The 17,949-nt window shown below is 38.1% G+C and overlaps 1 pseudogene; it reads left to right on the forward strand.

The window, feature by feature from the left end:
* Positions 1-17,949, forward strand: part of LOC127206419 (60S ribosomal protein L7a-like) — a 141,167-nt pseudogene that overhangs the window by 19,538 nt on the left and 103,680 nt on the right.

Raw genomic sequence — 17,949 nt, forward strand, 5'->3', positions numbered from 1 at the left:
TCAAAATACAAATTGACTGAAGGATGGAAATTGCATGAGTATCTCAAGGCTAACAGAAAATGCCATCAATAAAGTTTACCACTCCCTCATAATAAAAGCCCCAAAGGAACTAGGTATAGAAAGAGCATATCATAACATGATAGACTGTTATGACAACTGTCTACATATGGATCTGCAGACAGCAGGAGGGGAGAGACACTGGGACTGCATTGGGCTTTTGAATTCCCCAAAGTCCACCCCCAGTGACATATTTCCTCCAGTAACCCCACACCTATTCCAATAAGTCCATATCTCTTAATCCCTCTCGAGTTGTGCAACTCCCTGATGACCAAGGATTCAAATATATACAGCTATTCCTAGTCAAGCCACCACAGGATTCCTTCTGGGAACAGGAATTGAGGAAGGTTGCTTGCTCTCTTCCCACTTGATCAATACGGTACCCACAGGGAAAAGAGTCTTATTCACTGTAGGTTTGAAGCTTGCTGAAAAGCAGACATAACCGAAGAGGTGAAAGGCCTCAGCGATGAAACCTTTTACAGCACTGAGGAAAGAAATTGAAGAAAGCATCAAAACCTTCTGTGACCATGGATAAGCAGAATGACTATTGTGAAAATGTTTATGTAGCTGAAAGCAATCAGCAGATTCACTGCAAGCTACATATAAAACCCAGTAAATTCTTCATAGAACTAAAGAAAATTCCCAGGTTCACACAGAAACACAAGAATGGTTAGGAGAATCTTTACTGGAAAGAGAGAGATGTTTGAACCACAACAATATCTGATTTCACATTACGCTGTGGAACTGTAATAACGAAAACCACATAGTACTAGTGCAAAAACTGGCCTATGGAACAGGCCTATCGAATAGAACAGAGAACCCAGAAATAAACTTGCACAGATACATATATCTATGTATTTTAAAGACAAAAGTATCAAAAATTATATGGAGAAAAATAACCTCTTTTGTAAAATGTACTGAGAAGAGTCTCTTTACACCTGAAGGGGAATGACATGGACCTGTAGTCTCACCCTCCACACAAAACAATTCAAATGGGTTCAAGGCATTCTCATAAGCCTGAAGGTCAGAAATTTCTAGGGGAAAGCAGGCAAACACCCCTCAAGATATAGGCAAGGAATTTCTGAAAAAGACTCCAACCCCACAGGAAATAATTTTTTAGTATGATTACATAAAATTAAAAAAGCTTCTTCATACCAAAGAAAACATTATCAGAACAAAGAGACAGCCTACAGGTGGGGAAAAAGTTGTTGCCACCTCCACTGCAAACGGGGATTAATATCCAGACTGTATAAGGAACTGCAAAACTGAAAAACCAAGTAAGTCATTACAGCAGAGCAATGGTTTTGGACATACTAGGGCCATTGCACACATGAACTCATGGGACCCATGGCTGCATGCATAAAACTTGAAAAAGATCCAACCAGCCAATATCCATCATGGATTGGGGAGGGGGGTTGTGTCAGGAATTCCCATTCCTAGATAGGAGCTATCCACAGTCGACAGCTTCCAAGGGAGGGAGACAGTCTGCTTCAGAGATGCACTGCGGAGAGGATATAAATGCCCAGTGAAAGCTCTACAGCCATGCTCACTGGCAGTAGTAAGTAGGGCTAAGCAAATAACACAAGTTGTTGGGAGAGAAAAACAGTGGTAGAGAGGTGGGAATGGTGGGTGCTTTGATAAAAACACAGGAAATCCATGTGTACAATTCTCATACTATCATGTGTAATAAGCTAAATATATACGTTAAGAAAGAAACATAAAAAAAAAAAAAGACATTGGGAAGTTAAAAAACAAAACAAATCCCCCAGTCAATAAATGAGCCAATGAACTGAATAGATAGCTCTTAAAAGAACTACAAATAGATGGTTGAAGGTGACAAGACTGTCAAATATTAGACAGGTGACAGTGTATCTCGGATATTCATAACTGCTGGTAGAGGTGTAAAGCAGTTGGTTGATTTTTTTTTTTTTTGAGTGTGGGGGAAGAACAAGATTTGTATCTCTTAAAGAAAAGTGTTTCCATTTTTGTAAAAATAGTAATTGCTTTAAAACAGACTGTGTAATTGCTCTTTACAGCAATCATATTTAAGAACTTGGTGAATTTTACAGATGCTATGTTAAATAAAAGAAATCCAGGGATAGACAATCATACACTGTGTGATTCTGTTTATGTGACGTCCTGGAAGAGATGGAACTAATTTAACTTATGGGAAAAAGTTTGGTTGTGATTGCTTCTGGGACAGATGCAGGATGAATTGGGAAGGAATCAAGAGAGAAATTTCTCAGGGGGAATAAGTATGTCAGGCCTGTGGGTTTCTATGATGCTGATATTTGTCAAATCTTATTAAAGTTGTATACTTGAAGTTTGCATATCTTAATGCCAAGGAGGAAACACTGCAATGCATATTTTGTTGTTTATGATGGTCTGATAATCAGTTATGAAACTACTTCCTGGATAAGTTCAGCTTGTACAAATGAATAAATATGTTCAAAATTATAGGAACTTGTTTTCTTACTATTAAAGGAATTAAAGCATTCAGTGAGAAAGACCTAAAAAGTCCTGTGTTATTGACTTATGATGCAAGGTATTAAAAAAATCCTTGTAAATACACAGATGCACATATGCACACATTTGATATACACACTTTTATTTATAAGCTTACACAGTTTGGCACAAAGACACAATGTAAATATTCTTTTTCCACTGAGAGAAACTGATGGTCCTTAATCTTAGTCTCACCTTAATCATAGTCAAGGTAAGAACAAGACGAAGCTCTAAGCCCCAGAAAGGAAGAAAATGCTCAAAGAATGCAGATGACCTGGGAGGAGCCCAGGGACAAATTCAGCTCTGAAGCAAGACCTTGGAGGCTTGTCATCTTCACCCTTGTAACAACACCAACAACACAACGCCCAACCATGTGATAATTAGGTGTTTGGGACCCATCAAAGAATTGAATACAGAGAACAAAATAACCACCCTGAAAGCTTGGGAAAGTGATGGTCCAGAGAGACGCAGCAACTGTGATCTGTTTAGTGAAAACAGATGTGCTGGGACCCTGGAAAAAAATGGAGCACCAAAAGATGATTGTGACAATGAGGAGGGTCTAGGGCCAAACAGCTCTCTGAACTTCTAGAGAACATTGCCAGCTTCTCTTGAGGGCTTATCAGGCAAAGATTCTCTCATGCCTCTGTCAAGAGCAATGCAATACGAAGCAAAGGATATTAACAACGTAAGTGTCCGTGGGGCAGGACTTGACTAGTGTGTAAATCTGAAACTTTCCCATATGGAATGTGCCCTTATTCCCGTGCTGCCTTATTTCACCAAAGAGAAAGTAAAACTATAAGCAACCCATAGGAGCCACACTTTAAAAGAGACAGACTGATAACTGTAACCCAAGGAGTCCAGTGCAGCAGAAATCAACTTACCACTGGAGGGACTCTTGTGATGCTCACATCCCTAAGTCACAGGCCCACCACAAGACTGACATTTAACTAGGCTGTTATAAATGTTCTGCCCCCTCCCCAATAGCTTGCACTGTATCAAATAGCTAAGCATAATAAACTAGACTAGAGTTAAAAGAGCTGAGAGGGAATCTTTTACTGAGGAAGGGCACCTACGAAAGTCTTGAATTCAGTGGGACAGAAAAAAAATGGCGGTAGATGCTTGCCTAGAAAAAGAAGTGGAAGTTTCTTTCCCATGTTTTTTTTAGCAGCTTTTTAATTTTAGGTCATATATTTAAATGTTTTGTCCATGTTTTGTGGGGCATAAATACAATACTATTTTGAGGTTTTTTCCTTTGAAATAATATTGACTAAAAGGGGACAAATATTAAAAAGCCATTGCTTGAAGAGGACACAAAAACGTGAGTGTCTGAAATGTCTGAGACTGGTAGGTAGAGTATATGATAAGTACAGCCCAGCGGCCAGAGAAATAGGTTAACAGAAAGAACTACATAGAATGATCTTCCCAACAGCACTCATGTGACACAGATGTTGGAACTCTCAGACTGAAAACTGGAAATGACTGTGACTAGTATGCCAAATACATAAAGAAAAAAAAAGTAGACATCTTGCAAGAAACCATGGTCTACATGAGAAGAGAAATTTAAAACAAACAAACAAACAAAAAAAAAGAAAATATAAAAGAATTAACATAAATAAAAAGTCTCTTTCACAGATGTGTCAATACCTTTGAGATGGCTAAGAAAATAAGATCAAGTAAACACACCGAAAGAAGAGTAGAAGACAGGAGGAAATCATCAAACTCAGGACTAAAAATCAATAAATTAGAAACAAAGAAAACAATTCAAAGAATCAACAAAATCAAGAGCTGGATCTTTGAGAAAATCATCAAGATAGACAAACCTTAGCAAAACTAACTAAAAGGCAGAGGGAAAGGTTTCAAATAAACAAAATCAGAAATGAAAAGGGAAACACAAGGACAGATGATGGGGAGGAGGCCCCTCCCTTTCTGAGGACTAGGGGAGGAGGGGAGGGGGGATGAGGAAGGTAGGGGGCACTGGTAGGAGATGAGGGTGACGGCTACAATTGGGATGTAAAGTGAATAAATAAAAAATTAAAAAGAAGTTAATTTGAACAAAAGGAAGATAAGATTACTAATCAAGACAACAGTCCAATCAAAACATTGCAAACTTATAAGCAACACACAAAAGAAAAACAACAAAAATGCAGACATGGGGTGGGGGGAGCCTATTACAATGTTTTAAAGGTATGAAATTAGAATACTAACCAGGAAGGAGACAATTGGGCAGAGGAAATAACTTATGACTAGAAGTGCTTAGATGATAATGACAAATGCCAAAGTACAGAGTCTAGTAACCTAAGAGCAGCAGCAGCAGCAGCAGCAACAACAACAACAACAAAATACAGATAATAAAATTACAAGAAGAGCCAAAACAAGAACATCCCAAATAACTCAGCTATATTACATCCAAACTATAGAAAGCCAAATGTAGCGATGTGATACTCAATGAAGCCACAGGAGAAAGGAAAGCAGATCTAAATGTTACAACACCCTTCTTGAAAAATACGTTGGGATTAACAAAATGTTATAAGGTCTAGAAAATGTTTTTAAGTTGATAAATATGACAGAGAATGATTTAAGTACAAAAATTTACACTTGCCTAGATAGGATGGATAGCATTTTCTTCAAAGTTGCCAAATACAAATGAGCTAAATATTTTGAATGTAACTTTACATATGGCCTTCCTGACTGTTTCATAACTGTTCTTATTGTATGTAGTTATTATAAATAAATAAAGTCCATATGCAAAAATGAATACATTGGGTAATAGCAGAATTTAAAACATGAACATGGAGAGCTGAAATCAAAGACAGTAATAAGTGGCAGGAGAAAGAAATTGGGACTGCTTGAGATATCTGGACTACATGTGTTTTCTGAATGTGAACATATGTATTTGATATATAGTCAAATATATGTGTATCTATAATTTATGAAGGTCTAAATGACTGAATACATACCTGGAACAAACAGATAAATCTACTGTATAAACAATTTCATGTACTGTGTTATATTCTAGCTTTTATGGAAATGCATATTATCACTCCCATTCTTTACATATGAGTTGAACCTTGAGATTCCCCCCCCCCCTCCATTGCAGGAATATAGTGTAAAAAGGGCAAAGTCACTTGTAGAGGGAAGAAACCTAACAAATGCTTCGTTCGCCTACATTGGCCAGGTGGTTAAAGTTACCATCAATAGTGATAAATCACATTGATGTCCTTCTAAAAATCTATAACCCCAAAATGATTAGGACAAAAAGATCAGACAAACCTCAATGAGTGAATGTCATACAAAGTGCCAGATCAGTACTGAAAATTGTCAAGGTCATCAGAAATTTAAAAGTGAAAAATTGCTACAGCTTGAGGAGATAAGGGATAAGGAGACTAAATGTCTTATGTTATTCTAAATGGAGATATTAAAGAATGTTGAAAGAAAACTAAGACTCTCTCAAGAAAGTAAGGCATTCAATTAATTTTTCAAATCTTGTGCACATTAACATATGGCAGTAGGGGAAGTTATATATTTTATATCTGGTTCTGTGGCTACTCTAAATAATTATTTTTTAAAACATTAAGCATGCTACAGAGGTTCATGGAAATGTATTACTGAAATATACTGTAATGGAGGGATGTGTGGGTACATATAGCTCAGTAGTAAAACATGGTGTGTGCAAGGCCCCAGCTCCGACTGAGCATCATGAAAACATTATGCCAATATATACAATCCATCAATTGTAATTCATTGTATAAAATGAATGACTTCTACCATTTTATAAAAATACCCCAGTGTAGAAAGATAACTTTTCCTTATAGCAAATATCAACCAGTAAAGGTAGAAGGGACTATGGCATTAGACTATTGCTAGAGTGGAATATTGTTTTACCGGTGGTTTCAAAAACTAGTGAGTGAAAGTTAAATGAGGTATAGGGAATTCATACACTATAAAAGATCAGCTCACTAATTACCAATTAACCACACTGGGAGAATTATTAGCTTTTCAGCTACAGAGCCTAGAAGAAAGCAAACAGAGGAAGCACAGTGAACACTACTGTTTCTGGGGTGGCCGATTCCAGGGGTCTGTTGATCTAGCATCTAGATTCACACTTGTGATGTTCCTGTGGACAGGTGTGTTGTCTTCATCTAGAAGTGAGGAAAGCGTAGACATATCTAAACAGAGAGACCTGGCAAAAGTTACTCTGTAAGTCTTAAATATACTGAGACCAAAAACCTCAAAATGGAGGAGCTCGCAGGTTCAGTCTCTGTTGTTTCCTTATTAAACTGTTACTTTCTAAAGGATCAGAAAACTTTGTACGCACAGCAGAACACTACAATTTATTCCACACAAAGTCTGGACTCTGATCTAAGGTGTTTTAAACAACATTGGTGGGTGCTGTATGGAAAGATGACATGTGGAAGGCAAGGTACATGTTTCGTGTGTTCAGAAACAAAAGAAATTCAAACATCTTGGTGATATATCCTTAAAACTTTATGATGGTCTATACCTGCAATTCAAAAAGTTTGTAGAGCACTAGAGAACTGAACATCAGTCTATTTCTTAACAGGTGTGTGTGTGTGTGTGTGTGTGTGTGTGTGTGTGTGTGTGTGTGTGTGTGTGTTGAGATGGCTCTTAGGTGACATGGGGCTGCAGTGCTGTGATAAACTAGACTTTGGATTGATGTTGTCTTACAGAAGCTTCCCATCTAATTAATATACCAGGGGCATCCCAGGACAACTTGACATAGAACAAACTAAGCTCACAGATTTTTATAGTTGCAGAGAAGATAGCAAATCTATTTTCCTGCAAAATCTATAATATAATTGCACATTCAAATTTAAAACATGCTGGTTTTTAAAAAAAAATGTTATATCTAACATCATGTAAAAGCTAGTTTGAGAAAGTTCCAATCTATAAGTCTCCTTTTTCACAAACTTCCAAGCATCATCTTTAAAATCAAGAAGCCTTTGTTAGAAGATGGAAGCATAACATGTGGATAGACATATAAAAATATTTAATGTTTTATAACATTCAAATATGAAGTAACTTATGCTAATTATGGTTTTGAGGTGGGCAAATATGTTTTGGGACGTCAACAAATTGTGCTATTCGCAAATGACTAGGTGCTTTCAGAGTTTGAACACTGCAGCTTCTACAAGTAAGCATTGCACTCCTACAACCCAGCTTCACGCTAGCATCACATTTGTACCCACTGTTATTTCTTAGTGCACTTTGCACCCGTTAACGTTAACATTAAGCCAGTGATTGTAAGAAGGGTATCAAAGGGTTCCAGGATTCAACAGTCTCTACCTCATCAGCTGCAGCCCAAATTAAAAGTCATTCTGTTTTTTTCCCTTAGACGCCTAAAATTATTTTTTCTTGTCTTCTATGGAAAATATGTGTCTAGGAATTAATCATTCAGTCTGTTTTCCAGTTATACATATAAGTTTCTCAGTAGTAAAAAAGTGAGGCAGAACTCACTGGAATGGATACTAAAGACAGTACATAATGTGAAACAAAAGGGTGGTTTTTTGGGAAGAATAAATGCAATTTTCAAATCCTGAAGCAGAATTTGTCAAAAAATATAATAAAAAATATACAAATACTTAAAGTTTAAAAAATACTCCATAAACATTCTCTGTGTTTCACTGGAATATGCAGTAATCTCCATTTTTTATTTTTTAGAGTTTTAATTTTTTTTTATTTTTTTCCTTTTTTTTCTTAATTTTTTATTATTAATTTATTCTTGTTACATCTCAATGGTTATCCCATCCCTTGTGTCCTCCCATTCTTCCCTCCCTCCCCTTTCCCCCTTACTCCCCTCCCCTATAACTGTTCCTGAGGGGGATTACCTCCCCCTGTGTTTGCTCATAGGGTATCAAGTCTCTTCTTGGTAACCTGCTGTCCTTCCTCTGAGTGCCACCAGGTCTCCCCCTCCAGGGGACATGGTCAAATGTGAGGCACTAGAGCACGTGAGAAAGTCATATCCCACTCTCCACTCAAGTGTGGAGACTGTTCTGACCATTGGCTAGATCTGGGTAGGGGTTTGAAGTTTACCGCCTGTATTGTCCTTGGCTGGTGCCTTAGTTTGAGTGGGATCCCTGGACCCAAATCTGCCTATCATAATGTTCTACTTGTAGGTTTCTAGGACTCTCTGGATCCTTCTACTTTGCTATTCTCCCATGTTTCTCTCATTTAGAGTCCCAATAGGATGTCCTCCCCTCTGTCCCAGTTTCCTAGTAAGCGAAGGGTTTGGTGGGACATGCCCCTTGGGCCAGTATGCAGATATAAGTGAGTATATACCATTTAAGTCGTTCTGCTTCTGGGTTAACTCACTCATTATGATCATTTCTAGCTCAATCCATTTATCCACAAATTTCAGGAATTCCTTGTTTTTAATAGCTGATGGACACTTAGGCTGTTTCCATGTTCTGGCTATTATGAATAAGGCTGCTATGAACATGGTTGAGCAAAGTTTCTTGTTGTGTGCTGGAGCATCTTCTGGGTATATTCCAAGGAGTGGAATAGCTGGGTCTTGAGGAAGCCCTATTCCCATTTTTCTGAGATAGCACCAGATAGATTTCCAAAGTGGCTGTACTAGTTTGCATTCCCACCAGCAATGAAGAAGTGTTCCTCTCTCTCCACATCCTCGCCAGCATGTGGTGTCACTTGAGTTTTTGATCTTAGCCATTCTGTTGTGTGTAAGATGGAATCTCAGAGTTGTTTTGATTTGCATTTCCCTGATGACTAAGGAGGTTGAGCATTTCTTTAAGTGTTTCTCAGCCATTTGATATTCCTCTGTTGAGAATTCTCTGTTTAGTTCCAAGCCCCATTTCTCAACTGGGTTATTTGGTGTGGTGGTGTTTAGCTTCCTGAGTTCTTTATATATTTTGGATATTAGACCTTTGTCAGATGTAGGGTTGGTGAAGATCTTTTCCCAGTCTGTAGGCTGTCACTTTGTTCTCTTGACAGTGTCTCCTGCCTTACAGAAGCTTCTCAGCCTCATGAGGCCCCATTTATTAATGGTTGACATTAAGGCCTGGGCCGTTGGTGTTCTGTTCAGGAAGTTGTCTCCTGTACCAATGCATTCCAGGCTCTTACCCACTTTTTCTTCTAAGTGACTTAGTGTCTCTGATTTTATGTTGAGGTCTTTAATCCACTTGGATTTGGGTTTTGTGCAAGGTGACAAATATGGGTCCAGTTGCATTTTTTTACACGTAGACCTCCAGTTAGACCAGCACCATTTGTTGAAGGTGCTATCCTTTTTCCATTGAATGGATTTGGCTTCTTTGTCAAAAATCAAGTGACCATATGTGTGTGGATTCATATCTGGGTCTTCGATTCGATTCCACTGATCAACCAGCCTGTTGCTGTGCCAGTACCATGCTGTTTTAATTACTATTGCTTTATAGTACAATTTGAGATCAGGTATGGAGATTCCTCCGGAGCACCTTTTATTGTACAAGATTGTTTTAGCTATTCTGGGTTTTTTGTTTTCCATATGAAGTTCTCAATTGAACTTTCAATGTCTTTAAAAAATTGTGTAGGTATTTTGATAGGGATTGCTTTGAATCTGTAGATTGCTTTTGGTAGGATGGCCATTTTTACTATGTTAATTCTCTTGATCCATGAGCAAGGAAGATCATTCCATCTTCTCAGGTCATCTTCAATCTCTTTCTTCAGAGTTTTGAAATTTTTTTCAAACAAGTCCTTCACTTGCTTAGTTAGAGTGACTCCTAGATATTTTATATTGCTTGTGGCTAATGTGAAGGGTGTGGCTTTCCTAATTTCTTCCTCTGCAAGCTTGTCATTTGTGTATAGGAAGGCTACAGACTTTTTTGAGTTAATTTTGTATCCAGCTAATTTGCTGAAGGTGTTTATCAGCTATAGGAGTTCTCTGGTGGAATTTTGAGGGTCACTTATGTACACTATCATATCATCTGCAAACAGGGATAATTTGGCTTCTTCTTCTCCCATTTGGATACCCTTGACCTCCTTTTGTTGTCTTATTGCCCTGGCTAGAAGTTCGAGTACTATATTGAAGAGATATGGAGAGAGTGGGCAGCCTTGCCTTGTTCCTGATTTTAGAGGAATTTCCTTGAGTATCTCACCATTTAATATGATATTGGCTATTGGGTTGCTGTATATAGCCTTTATTATGTTGAGGAAAGTGCCTTGTATCCCCGATGTCTCTAAAACTTTAAACATGAATGGGTGTTGGGTTTTATCAAATGCTTTCTCTGCATCTAAAGAGATGATCATGTGGCTTTTTAATTTTCAGTTTGTTTATATGGTGGATTACATTGATGGATTTTCGTATATTAAAACATCCTTGCATGCCTGGAATGAAGCCTACCAAGTCATGATGAATGATATCTTTAATGTGTTCCTGTATTCGTTTTGCAAGTATTTTATTTAGTATTTTTGCATCGATGTTCATGAGAGAAATTGGTCTGAAATTCTCTTTCTTTGTTGAGTCTTTGTGAGGTTTAGGTATCAATGTGACTATGGCCTCATAGAATGAATTTGGTAATATTCCATCCATTTCTATCTTTTGGAGTAGCTTGAAGAGTATCGGTATTAGCTCACCCTTGAAGGTCTGGTAGAATTCTGCACTGAAACATCTGGCCCTGGGCTTTTTTTGGTTGGGAGACTATCCATGATTGCTTCTATTTCTGTAGAGGAAATGGGACTATTTAGCTTGTTTATTTGTTCTTTACTCAACTTTGGCAATTGAAATTGATCAAGAAAATCATCCATTTCCCTTAGATTTTCAAATTTTGTGGCATATATGCCTTCAAAGTAGGATCTTATGATTCTTTGAATTTCTTCAGTGTCTGTTGTTATGTCTCCCTTTTCGTTTCTGATTTTTTTGATTTCAGTACTGTGTCTCTGCCTTTTAGTTAGTTTGGCTAATGGTCTGTCTATCTTGTTGATTTTCTCAAAGAACCAGCTCTTGGTTTTGTTGATGCTTTGTACTGTTTTCTTAGTTTCTAATTTGTTAATTTCACCTCTGAGTTTGATTATTTCCAGACTCCTTTTGGGTGTTTCTGCTTCCTTTTTTTCTAGGGCTTCCAGTTGTGTCGTTAAGATGCTTATGTGCAATGTTTCCAATTTCTTTTTAAAGGCACTTAGTACTATGAATTTTCTCTTAGCACTGCTTTCAATGTATCCCACAAATTTGGGTACATTGTTCCTTCATTTTCATTGAATTTCAGAAACTCCTTGATTTCTTTCTTTATTTCTTCCCTGACCCAGGTGTCATTTAGCAGAGAGTTGCTTAGTTTCCACGTGTAGGCTTTTTGTTACTTCTGTTGTTGTTGAATTGCAGCCTAAGAGCATGGCGATCTGATAGGATACAAGGTATTATTTCAATCCCCTTGTATCTGTTGAGGTTTGCTTTGTGACCTACGATGTGATCAATTTTGGAGAAGGTTCCATGGGGTGCAGAGAAGAAGGTTTATTCTTTCTTGTTTGGGTGAAAGGTTCTATAGATATCTGTTAGATCCATTTGACCCATGGCATTGGTTAATGATGTTATTTCTTGGTTTAGTTTCTGTTTCAATGACTTATCCTTCAGTGAGAGTGGGGTGTTGAAGTCCCCCACTATTATTGTGTGGGGATTGATATTTTTACATCTTCAATTTTATGAATTTTGGCCTTTCTTCCTTTCCTTTGGTTAGTCTGCCTCAAGATTTGTCAATTGCATTTGTATTTTCCAAAGAACCACCTTTTGTTTGATCTTGTGGTATTGTTCTTTTAATATCCACTTCAATAATTTCTGCCTCATTTTAAAATTATTTCTTGATACCTAGTGCTTTGGGGTTCTTTCTTCCTAAGACATTAAGAGGTATCATTACATTACACCTTTGAGATCTTCCTGGATTTTTTAATATGCATACTCATGACTGTAAATGTTCCTCTTAGAACTTCCTTATTTCTGTAACAAAGTTTCTGATAATTATGCTTTCCTTCTCATTTGATGCTGATTTTGTAAGTTTTACTGATTTTTCAACGATCCACTAGTCACTGAAGAGTGTATGGTTAAGTCTTCATGTAATTGTGTGGTTCCTGGGGTTTTTCTTGTTATTGATTTTTAGTTTTATTTCATTTTGAGCTTATAAAATACAATACATTATTTTCATTCTTCTACATTTATTAGACATGATTTGTATCTTGAATGTGATCTCTTTTAGAGGAAGTTCCATGGACTACCGAGAAGAAAGGCTATTTGTGTCTTTGGCAATGAATACTCTCTCTATATATATCATTAAGTTTTTTTTTTTTTTTGATACAAGATATAATCTACCTGTAAGTTTTCCCTGATGATCTTCTGTTCTGGTGATCTACCTACAGGTGACACCAGAATATTGTAGTCACCAACAGTTACTGTATAAAGGCTGGTCAGAACTTCACTTTTTTGCTGTTTAATTACATTATGAATACCAGTGTGTGTGTGTGTGTGTGTGTGTGTGTGTGTGTGTGTGTAAGTAGTGTTTTAATGGAAGTGACACAGAAAAGTGAGAAATAGAAAGTTATCTTAAATGAAATAATGCGAGAAGAAGATGAGGACTTGAGAAAAATGCTGTTGAGGGAAGAGACAAGAAAAAAGAGATTATTTTAAAAGAATTAAAAAGTGTTCCGTTAGAAAAAAATAATTTCTTATCATTGAAATAGTGAAAACATATTGTCAGATAATGTAAGAAGGGAAATAGAAAACAAAACACAAAGTATTTAGAAACCCAGTAGTGATAAAAGTACAGAGGAAAGAGAAAGAGCAAATATAGGGACCAAGGAGAAAAATAAGCAAGTAAACAAAAACATGTCTCAATAACGTAAAAAAATGCATGAATATAGTTAATGAAGTGGAATATAACAAAAACAATTAAAACTCTATGTTGTTTAAATGCCGTTAAAAAAAAAAAAGGAATTACAAGGATGAAAAATAAGGAAGCAATGAGGCTTCATTTTGGATTTAAAATGGTGAGGGCTACCAATGGATGCCTGTGGGTCAGGTGCATCAGTTAACCATGCAGACTGTTTTATGAGGTTTATGTTATAGCTGAGTCTGTTTTAGACCTGCATCCAGTATTGTCATGAGAGATCTTCCCTTTTATAGCTCTCCTTTACAGTCCAGGGGCCTCTGCTGGGCATATTGAGCTATGTCGCCAATGGGCTGGGTGGGTTCTTAATCCTACAGAGACTCCTAAATCCCTGGTTGATAATTCTCTAGCCAGGGCCCACCTGCCATGGGATTGAAGGAAGCAATCACAACATTGAAATTGGTACAGATGAAAGAACCTTTGCAGTTTCATAATCTCCTGAAATTTACCCAAGGGACACAGCTGTGGGTCTTCTTCTGGAGCCTTAGGCTCTACAGCAGTGATGATAAACAGCTGTCTCCAGGGCGTGCTCTACACTAGCTGATCCCAGACTCAGAGCTGTCAAGCTGCAAGCATATTCTCAGTTGATGAGATCTACTCCTAGGTCTTGGAAGGGCTGCCCTGCCCTCTGCAAGTCTCTGAGCTAATCCTCTGTTGCCTTAGTTTTCTCTCTTCCTTTAGTCACCTGTCTCTCTGAGCCTTCCCTCGCACTAGAGCTGTGGGAAACCAAACTGACGCTCCCTGACCTAAGATTGTTCCATTTTCTGGTCCAGGGTAGCTCAGTTTTCATTGACAGATTGTCTTTCAGGAGGGCTCCTGGCCACTGCCCTCGGAGGTATACAGAGTGATAAAATGGGATTTCTCTGCACTTCTTACCCCATGTACGCGTCCCACCAATACCTGCAGCTGAATTTGAGATTTGTGAGTATTGTAGGCTTGTCATAAGGTTAGAACTGCCCTTCTCTTGTTTCCTGCCTCACTTATGTTTCTGAGGAGGCTTCTTTCTTTTGTTTTTACATTTATTTTAAATATATATTTTAAATATATATTTTAAACTGTAAAGATATTTATGTATTTTGCTTTGTGTGAACAAGTGTTTGTTTTGCCTATGTATCTGTATGTGCACTATGTGAGTGCCTAGCACCCATCCAGGTGAGAAGAGAGTGTGAGAAGCCCCTGAAACTGGAGTGATGGATAGTTTGAACTGCCATGTGGTGGCTGAGAGCTAAACCCAGGTCTTTTGCAAGAGCAGCAAGTCCTCTTAGCTACTGACCTACATCTCAATCTCCCTCCCCCCCTTTATTTTATTTTTTTATTTTTTCTTAAATTTTATTTTTTTAATTTATTCTTATTACATCTCAGTGGTTATCCCATCCCTTGTATCCTCCCATTCCTCCCTCCCTCCCATTTTCCCCTTACTCCCCTCCCCTATGACTGTGCCTGAGGGGGACTTCCTCCCCCTGTATATGCTCATAGGGTATCACGTCTCTTCTTGGTAGCCTGCTGTCCTTCCTCTGAGTGCCACCAGGTCTCCCCATCCAGGGGACCCCTCCCCCCTTTTAGTTACTATATAAAATAGCAAATTTCCTTGCAACTTAATATATAGTGTTCTGTATCCCTACTTTTCTCTGCCATCGCCCTGCCCTCCTCCTAATGTGAACCCCTCTGCTCCCACTGTTCCTCTTTCCTCTTTACTATCACATGTGCTCTGTTCTTTTCTGCACCTCTTTTCTTAAAGCTTCTTTCCCCCTTTTTAGGATTCCTTTCTATTGTCCTGATCTCTAATTACAGTCATACATACATACATAAACACACATATATGAAAATTAGGTGCTAGGTCTGCATATGAGAGAGAGCGCGCATTATTTATCTTTCTGATCCCAAATGACCACACTTAATGTTTTTCATTTCCATTCATCTTACTACTAATTTCGTTGTTCTTTACAGCTGAAATAATTCATATTGTTTATATTACCATGTTTTCATTATCCAGAGATGAAGTCATGGTCTAGGCTGATTGCATTTCTTTGATATTGAGAATAGAGTAGCAGGAAACATTGCTACCCCAGCAGCTTTGTGGTTGGGCTATGGTGTCCTTTGGGTAAATGCCCAGAAATGCTATAGCTGGGCTATTTGATAGCTGTATGTTTAGGTCTTGAGAAATCTTCATCTTGATTTCAAGAGTGGCTCTACCATTTTCTACTCCTGCCAATAGTAAATAAAAGTCTCACTTTCATTTGCTCTTCTTAGCACTTGTCATTTGTTTTCCTAATGGTAGCTATTATGCGTGTGGTAAGCTGGAATCTCAAAGTAATTTTAATTTGTATTCTTTCCTGATGGCTAAAGACGCTTAACACATTTAAATTATTTATTGATCGTTTGTATTTCTCCTTCTGAGAAACATGTTTAGTTCGTTAGCCCATCTATTAATTGATGGAAGTGTATGATGTTTAATTTTTTGTAATTCTTTGTATGTTCTGTACACTAACCCTTGTCTGAATTATAGCTGACAAAGTTTTTCTCCAGTTTTGTAGGTGGTCTCTTTACTTTGTTGATGATTTTCTTTGTTGTGCAAAAGGATTTTATTTTCTTGCAATCTGATTTGACAATATTGGCTGCTAATTGTGTTATTGAGGCTTTGCTCAGAAAATCCTGGCCTATACCTGTACCTTGAAGTGTATTTTGTACTGGAGTATGGATAGCCTCCCATCAGCCAGATACCTGAAGGAAACTGAATTTCCATCTCTCAGGAGCCATCAGCTTCCCAAATCTTCTCAGCTCATGGTGGGTTTTCATGAGCCCCTACTCAGGATGGGATTTAGTCTGGCTCTATCTTTTGCAGGTCTTTTGCTTCTAATTAGGGCCACTGTCAGTTTACACACGCAACTTCCCTGTTATCCAGAAAGCACTGCCATTCATTGCCTCTAGCTTACATCTTTTCTCTCTACTGTGTGTTTAATGCTGATCCTTGAGACTTGAGAAGAGGGTTGCAGCATAGATTCCCTACTTAGGGATGAGTACTCCACATTATTTGATTATCTGCATGGTGGACCAATTGTAGGTCCCGGTGTTAATTGCTATGATTCAAGATGAAGCTTCTCTGATGCAAGTTGAGATTTGGAATTGTCTTCATGGGTAAATATTTAGAATCTAGTTAATCAACACTGTGCCTTTTCAGTAGATTAATGGCAAAATCTTATCCTCTGGGGCCTATGACCTACCTACCAATGGGTTCTTGATCCTGTAAAGAGTGCCAGGAATGAGTTTTTTTCTAATGTATCTGGCTTTAAATCCTATCAGAAAGTAGTTGGTATCCTCATGACATTCATGCCACCATTGCACCAGTGCCCATGTTTTACCAGTCTGGTTATTATTGTAGCTCGCACTGTTCAAATCTGGGCAAGACTGATAATTACTGGTACCATGGAGAGTGCACAGCACTTTATCAAATTCTGGAGGGTAATTAAGGGTGCTGGCAAAAGGTTTGGGGGTCTATGGGATCTCACTGACCAACAACTCCAAAGACGATTCCCCATTCCTGGCTCTGGACACTTTTTATTTTTTTAGCCCGTGGCTTAGCCTTACAGGTGAAGAACCGTAGCACACCCTACCTGCTTTTTTAAAAATTCAAGTTAGAGCAAAAACTGAATACATTCTCTTTAAGTTGATTTCTTTTGGCTTCAGGAAATAGAGCCAGTCTGCAAAGGGAGGTTATCCTATCATTTCCCGGGGATGGTTAGGGTGGAGCCGTGATATGCAGAACAAGATAAGGACTAGTTCAATTCCTTTCGGTTGCCAAATACAAACAGCCAAAATGCTATGACTGTAACATTTATATAATTCCTGATTGGTTTGTGGTCCTTCTTGCTGTAGGCAGATTATTTGCATATGTGTAATAATATAAATGCATATGTAAAAAAGAAAAAAATAATAAAAAAAGAGATAAGGACTAGATGGTTAAGTCCCACAAAAGTGCCTCCTTTCTAGGCTAACTAAAGGAACCTTCCTTTAGCACTAAAGGGAGGTTGGGGATGTCTTCCATCCTGACCATGACACTTCTGTAAAAGCATGAAGCACAAGCTGTGTTGCCAGGTAAGAGAAATCAAACAACAGAAGTAAGGTCTCAGTACCATAGTATAACTAGCTTAGGTCTGCAGGCATTGCAACATTGAGACCCTGTTTGTAGTGGTCCTGTATGTCTTTCCTACCCTTGTGCCATCTCCATGGCTCCCTAGCACTCCCCAGCTCTGTGTCTGTTTCTACGCTTCTGTTTCCATAAAGTTGTTCCTACTCTGTATACATTGAAACCCAAAACCAACATATACAGGCATAAACCGCTCACAGACTATTCTAAATAAGCTTCTTGCTTTTTTCACAGTGTTGATTCTTGAGGATCCTTGTAGTCTCTCTCTCTCCTCTCTCTCTCTCTCTCTCTCTCTCTCTCTCTCTCTCTCTCTCTCTCTCTCTCTCTCTGTCTCTGTCTCTCTGTCTCCCTGTCTCTGTCTCTGTC

This window comes from Acomys russatus, chromosome 23 (assembly GCF_903995435.1).
Source record: "Acomys russatus chromosome 23, mAcoRus1.1, whole genome shotgun sequence".
Lineage (NCBI taxonomy): Eukaryota > Metazoa > Chordata > Mammalia > Rodentia > Muridae > Acomys > Acomys russatus.